Raw genomic sequence first — 11,076 nt, forward strand, 5'->3', positions numbered from 1 at the left:
AGACATTGGTCAAAGACTTAGGTGTTCTAATAACAAGGTCAACTTCATGTGGTACCTCTCTGTCATTAAGTCCACTTGTTCAGGGTAGCTACAATGGTCGTTTGTTCCAGGTCTTTTACCTATAGAGCTTCCCCATTAAAACGCATAACATAGCCTTTTAGGGATTCGTTGCCACCTTGGTAGATCGACATTAAACCCAAGGTTGTCTTCTTCATTCTTTAACTACTTACAAATTGGATAGGAAAGAGTGGCTGAGTTTTTTAAACGTTGTAATTAACCTTAACTCCAAACTGTTATATTGGGATCGAGTTACGCTTTTAAGGATGGTAGTGAGGCCCTTACACATTAAAGCTTTATTTGCGCCCTACATCATCATATTAGTTCTATAAAGTTTCAAATGATCGAAAGGGTTAGAAGTACCATCATAAGTTTCTAAGGTCGACATTTTGAACTCTTTGAAAAGCATGGCTTTGTCAATCTCCTCAATAAAAGGTGAGGTATCCAAAATTTTAAGCTCATCCTTAAAGGCCATTACTTTTTCCTTCAACTCTTTTTCCATAGCTTGCATCTGAACTTTCAAGTCTTTGTTCGGTCGAGGTTTGAGATTTGTTTATTTGAATATTTTTAGGTTGTGGAGTATGTCGTGTTATGGCTGAAGTAGTGGCAAGTTGGAGTGTTGTGCTCTTCTTCTTTTGATTCTGAAGAAGCCTCTATCTTTTCGTTACTTGGCTATCTTTATGTAGCTTATTGGTTGGGAGTAACTAAGTTTGGCACTTTTGAAGCTTGTGGTAGGGTTATGATATGCAATATTTGTTTAAAGGCTTGTATCTGCTAGGTCAAGGTCTGGAACTACTCCATGGTCAGACCAACCTATTGTGGGGCAGGTCGGTCTAAATGCTGACTATGGTGCATTTTTGTTTTGGTTGGAGCGGCCATTTTTCCTTCCTCTAAAGTTCTCTTCCTAGGTGGCCTTATTTCGTGCTTGGCTAATGAATGGAAAAGCTCCTACTTGGCATGCCAAATGTTTGTGTCTAGCTTCAAAGTAAAAGTATTCTTGGAAGAACAGAAGAGAAAAACAATTAAAAGCAAAAGCAAGGAGTGTTCCCTGCATTTGTACTCTAACACGCAAGTTAGAGAAGATGTTGAAATGAGAGAAAGATAAGGAATTAGGAGTAGGGAGAACCTGCCTTAATAATGCCTGGATGTCTGTATTTATAGAGGAGAGGTAAAGGACCAGCGGAGGATAATAATGATGTGGTCGAGCTAACGTGGCACTAAGTGTGTCAGTCAGATTGGCACAAATGTTCGCAATACCTCTAATTATGTGCCAAAGGTCTCTAATAGGGAAAAAAACCAACATACCCTTTTGACCACTAAATACTCCCAACAATAGGCATTATGCATGCAACATATAAATTAACACTTGGTGAGTGCTTAGCAAAAGACTAACGTATGGAATCAGAAACCTACTCTAGGATAATTTTAACTAATAATTTCTCAAATTTTTACATTTTAGAACGTAGGGTGTTCTGCTGATGCTGAGTTCAAAGAACAGGATGCAAGAGGTCTTTTGTGAGTCAAGCATACCCCTCAACCTCACGAAAGGCTAATCCAATAGAATTCTTTTTCTTAAACATAGATATCATTGAGTTAGCAGCTAACTCGGCTTTATGAGGTATCGTCTTTCAGTTTACTTTCCATCGTTTGCATTAATCAGCAGCATGACCACAACATAATTGTTAAATACGAGAAATGGTTGACTAAAGATAAATTTATTAATAATCATTATGCAGGCAGCAGTATGCGTTCAGTAAAGGTTCAAACTAGTAGCAGCAATCAATTTTTAATTAATCAGTCCATTTTTGTGCCTGATGATCATTGAATTTTTCCTACTCAATGGTAGTTTTAGTACCCTCGAAGACCAATGGTAGTTTTAGTATCTGCAATATCTGTGGATAGCCTACGGTTTTAGAAATTTGGTCTAGCATGTTGTTTGTGAAATGCACATGGTATTTTTCTTGAAAGGCAAGAATATCGAGTTAATTGGCCGAATCTGACAATTTTCCACAAATTAATGAATTCTCTAACACAGAGCAGACACGCTACTTTGAGTGCAATGTTGGCAAAACTTAGCTTTCCATTCCCCTGTTTAAACATTGAATTATAAAGAGTCCTGGTCCATTAATGCAAAAACTTTCTTTTAGAAAAAATACTGTTTGCAGCTCAGAAGGGAAGAAAATCAAAATGAATACTGTTGGAAAACAAAATCTTCTTACGCCAGGTGATTGTAGTCATTGGTGCAAAGACAATGCATGAACTTAGTAAGAAAAGGCAAAGGCTGAAAGTATTATTGATTTGTACCGAACCCCAAATTGAATGAATCTCTTACAAGAATCTTTGCAAACAATACCAAAATACACTTTGGTTCATTCCAAACATTTTGGATGGCCGATATGATTCCTCTCTTCACATATATATATATATATATGTATATATATATATATATATATATACCCAAAACTCAAGCAATAAACCATACAATACCTCATTACTTATCTTCAATACAACGAAAGAATAGGATACCTCGATTCTTTCTCTTGCATTCTAAAATGACTCGCTTAAGCCTTGTTCTTTTTATCTTTCTTCTTGCTTTGATAATCCAAGAACCATTTTCAGAAGCTAGAAAGCATCTGAGCATGGAGAAGAAAGAAGTTCCTTTCACAAAGGAAAATGCTGTTCTTAGTGTCCTTCCTGAGAATGCTACACCAGCACATTCCGCTACTGATGACAAAGGGCATGTGATGGTTAATGACGAAAGGCTCTTTAACCTTCATCTTGCCAAAATTGATCGAATATTACAATCTCAACCGAGTCCTGGGGCTGGCCATTATTAAACACAACGGTCTCCAAACTGTTTCCCCCCTATATCTTTAAAAAGACATTGTCATACCCTAGTAATGCCCTGTTTGTCTCTTCACAGATTTTTTGCCTTCTGATTTGATTTCTTTGGTTTAGTCCAGAAATTTTACATGTCAAAATTTGATGTATAAGAATAAAGTCCATGCTGGTCTCAGCTGCTACAAATGGACCCAAATTTCCAATAAAAGCTATAATTCCATTTAGCATCTCTTGAAATAAGAATTATTTGTTTCTTATACCAAAAAGAAAAAGTGACAATGCAGCCTGTATATAGCAATACCATATTCAAAATATAAATTTTCTGAATTTTCTTGTTTTCTGCTTAAGCACATTCTCATGTTCATTATTGCTTTGATTTTCTTGTTTTCATTGGACAACAAATATCCGCTGAGCATAAAACATTAGTTTGCACTGAAAACCCCTCTTTCCTGAATCAACAGTAAAGACCACTTGCAAAAAGTAAGAAACTTTGAGATCTTTTAATCTTTAAGTCAAATTTAAAGCAGAAACAGAAAAGACCAACTAAAATTTAAGTCATTAGCTTGCCGAAGAGATCTATATTTTAGATATATAAGAAAGATCTCAGTGGTGCTTAGATGTTTCAAACAGTAACAACCACTTCCACAAGTGCATGCACCATTAGGCTCCACCATCTACAAATGGTGCTTAGATGTTAAAAACTTAGACCATTCTCATCTTAATTAAGGACCACAGATCGCGTTGAGAAAGGTATCAAGTTCAAATCCCCCATCTCTCAACTTGTTATCCAATGCCTCCATTTTTCTTTTACAGCCTTGCTCATTGTCTGTTTATAATTAGCAAAAGTTCCTTCTACATAAGTGGGTTCAAATTTGGACACTCCACTATAGTGTTTTTCTGTTTTACTTCTTCTGATAGGAATAACCCAATAACCCAAATGCTTGTAGAGAAGAAATGAAGTTGCATTACCAAACAGTTCTAAAACAATCAAGCATATACCTCAAATCTGCTTAGCCTACCAAAATCTTAAGTTTCTTGCATAAAATTGTGCTGTAGTCAGTTGACTACGAGAAAAAGTGCACAAAGAATCATAAATCGAGCAAGATATGGAAATGCAAAAATGGTTGTAACAATTTGTACGCCTTTTATTTCCTTTGATTCTCCCCATCAGTCACTGTCAAATGTTTGTAGATTTCAAAAGAAATCCAACAGTAATCTTTAGATACTATAGATGATGGCATCCAAAAATTTTTATAGCATTAATAGTAACTGTTATTTGTGAAGTTCAGTACGCGTACAAAATAATCATTATCAAGAGCACCATTGTACCAAGCCATCCAAAGTGGGAATCTCTGCTAAAGATTCCTTTAGGCCCTTTATTATAACTAGTTCTGTCGTTGAAGAGAGTCCTTCATATTCTCCCAGGTCATTGGACCAACAAAAGAGATTGACCAGCGGAAAGGTACAGGAAACCTGAAGGCGGCTAACTAGTTGATACGTACCTAAACTTATAAATTTTCGATGAAGCTTTCTATACACTTCCTATCAAATAATTTTTCAGGGTTTCAAATATACACATCTTAACTAATTAGGTTGGTAATTTGTATATCTATATAGTAATTATTTGTGTCAAACACATATAAAATATAAAAATTTATGTTATAATTCGTATTAATATGTCAAATAAAATTTTTTTTTTATTTTTATTAAATTTATATTGATTTTTTAAAAATTTTAATTCGAATAATTTTTATATTTTTTTAAATTATTTTTATTTCATATTATTATTGGGTGTTTAAAAGTACCACATTGAGAATGATCCTCACGCATCTCTCTACTGTAATGTCCTATAAAGTAAATTAGCTTGTCGGCCAAACAAATTCCATTCATGGGTTCGTGGGTGGTAGGCTACTTTAGCAAGCTGAAGAATGGTTGGTCCCTACATACGTAAACTATCATTTCAACAGAAAATAAAACCAATGTCACGCCAAAGCTTTATAGTAGTAAAATAAATTTGATGCAATTAGGTTGAGAAACAGATGGGACTAAAAGCAATCTTTGTATAAGTAACCAAGGGAAGAGACAAGCAACTCCGGCTCTTAAATCACAGCAAACAAACGTTAATACATCAAAGCTTTCTAATATGAGAAGAAAAGGAATGAAATTAATATTTACTTATTTCCTAATTGATATATATTACTTTCTCTGTAGTTTTTAACTGATGAGGTTGATTTGGATGCAACTGCACCTCAACGGCACCCCTAGTGAGGTTTAGCATCCAAAGGGCCACTATTTACATCCAAATGCTGCAAAGTACAGGTGGAAAGAAAAAATTGCTCTGAAGTATAGACCACTTTAGAAAACAGAGGGGCTATACTATTGCTGATGTTTTCCCTACTTCATGAGTAGCATCAAAATTCTTCATTTTTTACTTTATGAATTGTGGAAAACCGCATCTAAACTTGTAAAACATCATTTGCTTTTTTAACTTAAGAAATTATATGTTTCAATTTAAATTTATATATATATATTATAATATATATATCATAAAAAAATTCTTAAAATATCTCAATTTAAGATTAAAGCATATATGAATAGCATAGAAAAATAACAACTACAAACATTAATGTTTTTCTATATTAATAATTTTGTGTTCTAAATTAATTTGACTTTTAGATATATTTCCTAATTTTTACCTAATCAATTTAATATTGATTAATTTTAAAAAATATATAAAATAAAGTAAAATAAACAAAAAAAGAAAAGGAGAAACAGAAAAAAACTGAAGCCCGTACAAGCCCTGTCTACTCTGCACCAACCCGTGATCCAACCCCTAATAGCCACCCTACACTGCCACCCTACACTGCCACCCTCAAGCACCATTTACCCTGTCCAACAACCAGCTCAGGCCACCCTACCGCCACCTTTTCAGCTGCCGTCAATTGACCACCATTCCCAAGAGTGCTTTCTCTTGCCCAGTTCTTCCAATGATCCTGCAAGACCATAAAACCCCGACCTCCAATCTATAGGAGGAGGCCATTTTTTTTAGATACCCGAGGCTCTGCTAAAACGCTCCCATAAACACCACGCGTAACTCAACCGAATCACATCAGCCCCCTACCACCACAAAGCCAAGTTTCACCGAAATCTCACTCAGCACCAAGGCCCTACCTGCACTAGCCCCTGCACCCCATCACAGCCTTACCCTCACCAACGTCCCCAACCATTTTCGGCACCACCAAAAGAACACCTCAACCGCAATCTAGTGCCACCCTGAAACGAGCCCACAGCACCAACACCCGAGAACAACCACCATCACTCACCTCAAACAACCTATACCCAAAACCCGTTTTGAAAAAAAAAAAAAAACCTTTCTGCTTAACAGTTGAAAACCAACAAAAAAATTAAAAAAAAAAAAAACACATTCCCTAATGGGGAGTTTCAGCGCCAAAAAAAAAAAATCGAAAAGTGGATTTTGGTTTGGGGGTATTTGGAAGGGTTGTGAAGCTGGATTTTCGGGTGAGGAGGACTTAGGCTTGAAGAAGAACATACTCGAGGCCGGTGGTGCTTGGCGCGGTGGAGCGGGGGTATTTTTGGTATTGAAACCGTGGGTTCAAACTCAGATCTAGGGTTTTATGGTTTGGTTTTTAGGAAAAACGGAAGCGGAAAACGTAAAAAGAGGGTCGAAAAGTGTCACGAGATGAATTTTTGTGGTTTTCAACACCGGTGACAAGCAATCGACGACCGGAGGCGGCGGCCTGCACGGTGGCGGTTTCTGGGTTAGCTGGCCGGCCATTTGGTTGTTTTATTTTAGGGTTGTCTAGTTACGGGGAATTCATGCATTTTTTTTTTGAAATTTTATTATTGGGTATTTGATTTTAATAATTAATTTAAGGTAATTTAATTAAAAAAAAAGTTATAAATTTTTAACAATATTTAAATTTTTAGAATAAAAAAATTTTTTGTTTAATATTTTAAGTATTTTAAGATTTTAGAGAAAAAATTATATTACTTTTAAATTTAATTTGAATAAAAAATTATAAAAAATTATTATTATTTTAAAAATTATGTCTAAAATAAATGATTGTAAATTAATTATAAATTTTTGTTATCAAAAAATTTTTTTGTATTGTAATTAATAATATTTGATATAAAAATATTTTAAATAATTTTATTCAATTTTTTTTAAATTATTTAAAGTATTTTTTGATTAAAAACATATTAAATAATATTTAATTTTTTTGAAAATTATTTAATGTGGTTTTATCAAAAAATATCTTAAATAATTTTTTATAAAAGGTTTAAATGGGAATATTTAAGTTATTTGATGGTAAACAACGTTTTAAATAATTTTTTAAAAAAATTGATCAATAACATCTTAAATAATCTTTAAAAAAAATAAATTGATCAATAATACTTTAAATAATCTTTTAAAAAAATAAGTAATCCTCAAAAGTAAATGTTAAAAAGAAAAATTAAATACCTTAAATAATCTTTAAAAAAAAGTAAATTGATCAACAATTCCTTAAATAAGTAATCTAAAAAAATAAACGTTAAAAAGAAAACTAAACCTATAACTTTAAAATTAATAACCATATGTTTTACACAATTAAGCTACTTTAATTTTTTTATATTTTATCTCTTAAATTTTATAAGTAATGAAAAAAATTATTTAAAATATTTTTAGTCAAAAACACTTTAAATAATATGATTTAAAAAATTAAAAAATACTATTTAAGTCGTTTTTTGTCCCCTTAAAAAAACATTAAAAAGCTAAAAGAAAAAATTAAACTTACACTCTTATGACTAATAACTATATACTCTAATCAATTAAATTACTCTAATTTTTTATACTTTATCTCTTAAATCTTATAAGTAATAAAAAAGATTATTTAAGATATTTTTAATAAAAAATACCTTAAATAATACGATCAAAAAAAGTGAAAGGTATTTATTTAAAGTGTTTTTTACCAAAAACTCTGTAAATAATTTTTTTAAAAAAAATTAATGATTATTTAAGGCTAATCCCCTTTAAAAATATATTAAAGATTATTTAAGGTATTTTTTTAAAAAAAAGCTTTAAATAATATCTTTAAACAAATTAAAGAGTATTATTTAATGTGTTTTTTATCAAAAATACCTTAAATAATCTTTAATATTTTTTATTAATTATATTTTATAAATAAAAATACAATAAAATAAAATATTTATTTTCTTTTCCTGTTAAAGGTATAATTTTTCATTTGAGTATTTATTAATAAAAACTAACAAAAAGTTACTATAATATATGTTAAGGACATTATAATAATTATTCAGAAATTAATATATATGAATTCTCCATAACCAAATGAGTAAATCTGAATACGAGATATCTTGAAAATAAAAAAAAAACCCCAAATATCGTATTTTCTCAAAGATCACATTTTCTCTCGTAATCTAAGATTATGCAAACCAAACGCTCCCTTAAAGTATTGCAATTTTTTTTTTGGGTAAAATAGGTTTGAAATGAAATTTCTTTTAAAAAAAAAACTTAGCTCCTATAGATTTAAAAAAAAAATAGAAGACTTAACCCGAATTCGCATCCACAAGCCTAACTTGTTTCCCCTTCCTTGGACCAACTTAGGCAAGTTCAAGTGAATCGTTTGTGAACCACTGACCAAACCATCCCATGCTCCTGAACCGGTTGAATTCCTCTCAATAGTTGAACTAGCCTAAACCGATTGAACAAGAAAAGATCATTATTAAATTTTGATCAAGCTTTGACTAGTGTTTTTAGGTATTTTCTTACTGTTTTTAATTTGTTTTTTTATATTTTTGTTAAGTTTGTCATAACATATAGATCGTAAATCTATAGTTAGACTTAACAAAAAAAGTTACCACCAATCTTTTTTACTTGGTATGATTAGCCACTTAATGAATCTATTCATTTAAGGAACTCTTAAGCTTGATGAAAGGTCCTTAAAATAATAGATTTGGATCTACTAACCAGAAGAGAATTTGAGAGTTTAGTTATATGTGAAGATTATAGTACCCTAATATACCCATCTGAAAGATGATACCATATTATTTTAAATTTATCTTATAGTCTTGATTCTAATGGTTTTAAGTTTTAATATTAAATATTAAAAATAATTTATAAGATTCTTCCATTAATCTAGTAAAATTCTTTAAAATATTTTTTCACTTCAAGAGTACTCAAAAATCCCATTTCATTTCTTGAAGAAAAAGGTTTAATTAGTTTATTTGGTTTTTTGTCGAAATATATTTAATTATTCCACAACTTGGGCTAAATTAATAATATTTTCTCCTTTGAATTTCTAAATTTTTTATCATTTAGGTCAATTTAGAAATATTTTTTTTATAATTTTTAAATTTTTCACCATTTTGACCTATTTAAAAAAATTTTTTATTTCTTTTTTTTGAAAAAAAAGTAATGTAACAATTATTTTTATTGAAATTTTATTTAAATTATTCCACCATTTACGATAAATTTAAAGAAAATTTTTCACATAAAGATTTCTTAGGAATTTACTATTTAAAATTTATAAAAATCTCATGATTAGATAATTATCAAATATTTTCATCCAAATTTTGGAAAAGAATACAATTACTTTTATTAAAATTTTCATCTAAATTATTTCACAATTTGTGATAAATTTAGACAAAATCTTTCACTTAGAGATTTCTTAAAAATTTACCATTTGAAATTTTTAAGAATTCCATCGTTAGGTAATTTGTGTTTAATTCTAAAATTTTTATATTTTTATATTTTTTTACTTTTTATTTTTTCCTTGGCTTTTATTTTTTATTTGAAAATAAATATTAATTATTGTTATTAAAACTTCATCTAAATTATTCTACCATTTGGGATAAATTCAGATAAAATTTTTCACCTAAAAATTTTATAAAAATTTACTATTTAAAATTTTCATAAATTCCATCATTAGATAATTAATATTTATTCTCAAAAATTTTATTATTTATTTATTTTTCTTAAATTTAATCATGCAAAAAATACTAAAAAATAAACACATAAAAATAAATACAAAAATACAAAAAAACGGGTTGGCTTGCGGTTGCGAAACGGCTTGGCTTTAGGCACAAAAAGTGGCTTGAAGGCGCGACTAGGGGAATGTGGCTTGGTTCAGCTTGGCTGAAGGGTTGGCTAGAACACGGGTTGGCTAAGTAGGTTGCAATTAAGTCAGGTTGGCCTAAATAGAATAGTGTGGATCCTCTGGGATTTATTAATGCCAAAACGACGTCATTTTTCAATAGTATATAAAGTTAAATCTCTGCTTTTTCAATAGATTCTCTTTTTTTTTTTCTCTCTCTCTCTACTCTCCATTTTCTCTCCCTCTCTCTAGCAACCCAGAATTTGGTTGAATTTTCATCGAAAATTGAAAAAACACATCGAAAACTAGAAAGAACACATCGAAAATTTCAAGTTTGGCCAAAATTTTCACCAGAAATTGGATTTTTCCAAAAAATTCCCAAAAATAAATAATTGCCAAAAAACTTTGAAAATTTCCTTAAAAAATCTAAAATTGTTTCTACTCTCTATAACCTATTTTGGCTTCTGTTTTTTGTCTTTTTTTGGTGTGTTCTTTTCTGTGTTGTTCAAGCTTATATTTATAGGTAAAAAAAATCAAAAGAGTTTTTGTTTAATTACAAGTCCACAATTTTATGGGATTTCATATATCCCATACTGATTGAGTCTCTTTAAGACTCTGCCACCAATCGGCAGAACCTTCTTTTCTTTTTTTTTTTAAATTTTACTCATTATCTCCTAAAAAGATAAATAATTAAAATAAAATAAAATAAAAAATTAGGCCAATTTGACCCATTTGGATCAGACCCAATTGATCTAGACTTGGACCAAATTTGGTGTCTACAGCTACCCTTCTTTGCACATTTCCTGTACAACAGGAATTGTGCAAAGATGTAGACACCCTACATATGATCACGCCCAACAAATTTTTTTTTTAATTTTAATTTTTTTAAAAAAATAAATTAAGCTCATCTAAATAGAAGCTTAACGACTTTGAGAAAAATAAATGCTCCTCTAAACAAAGGCATCACAACTTGAAAAAGTAAATTGCTTCTTTAAACAGAAGCACCACAACTTTAGGAAAATAAATTGCTCCTTTAAACAGAGGCACCACAACTTTTGAAATAAAA

Source organism: Durio zibethinus, chromosome 25, assembly GCF_047325235.1.
Source record: "Durio zibethinus cultivar Kanyao isolate XHJ-2024 chromosome 25, ASM4732523v1, whole genome shotgun sequence".
Taxonomy (NCBI): domain Eukaryota; kingdom Viridiplantae; phylum Streptophyta; class Magnoliopsida; order Malvales; family Malvaceae; genus Durio; species Durio zibethinus.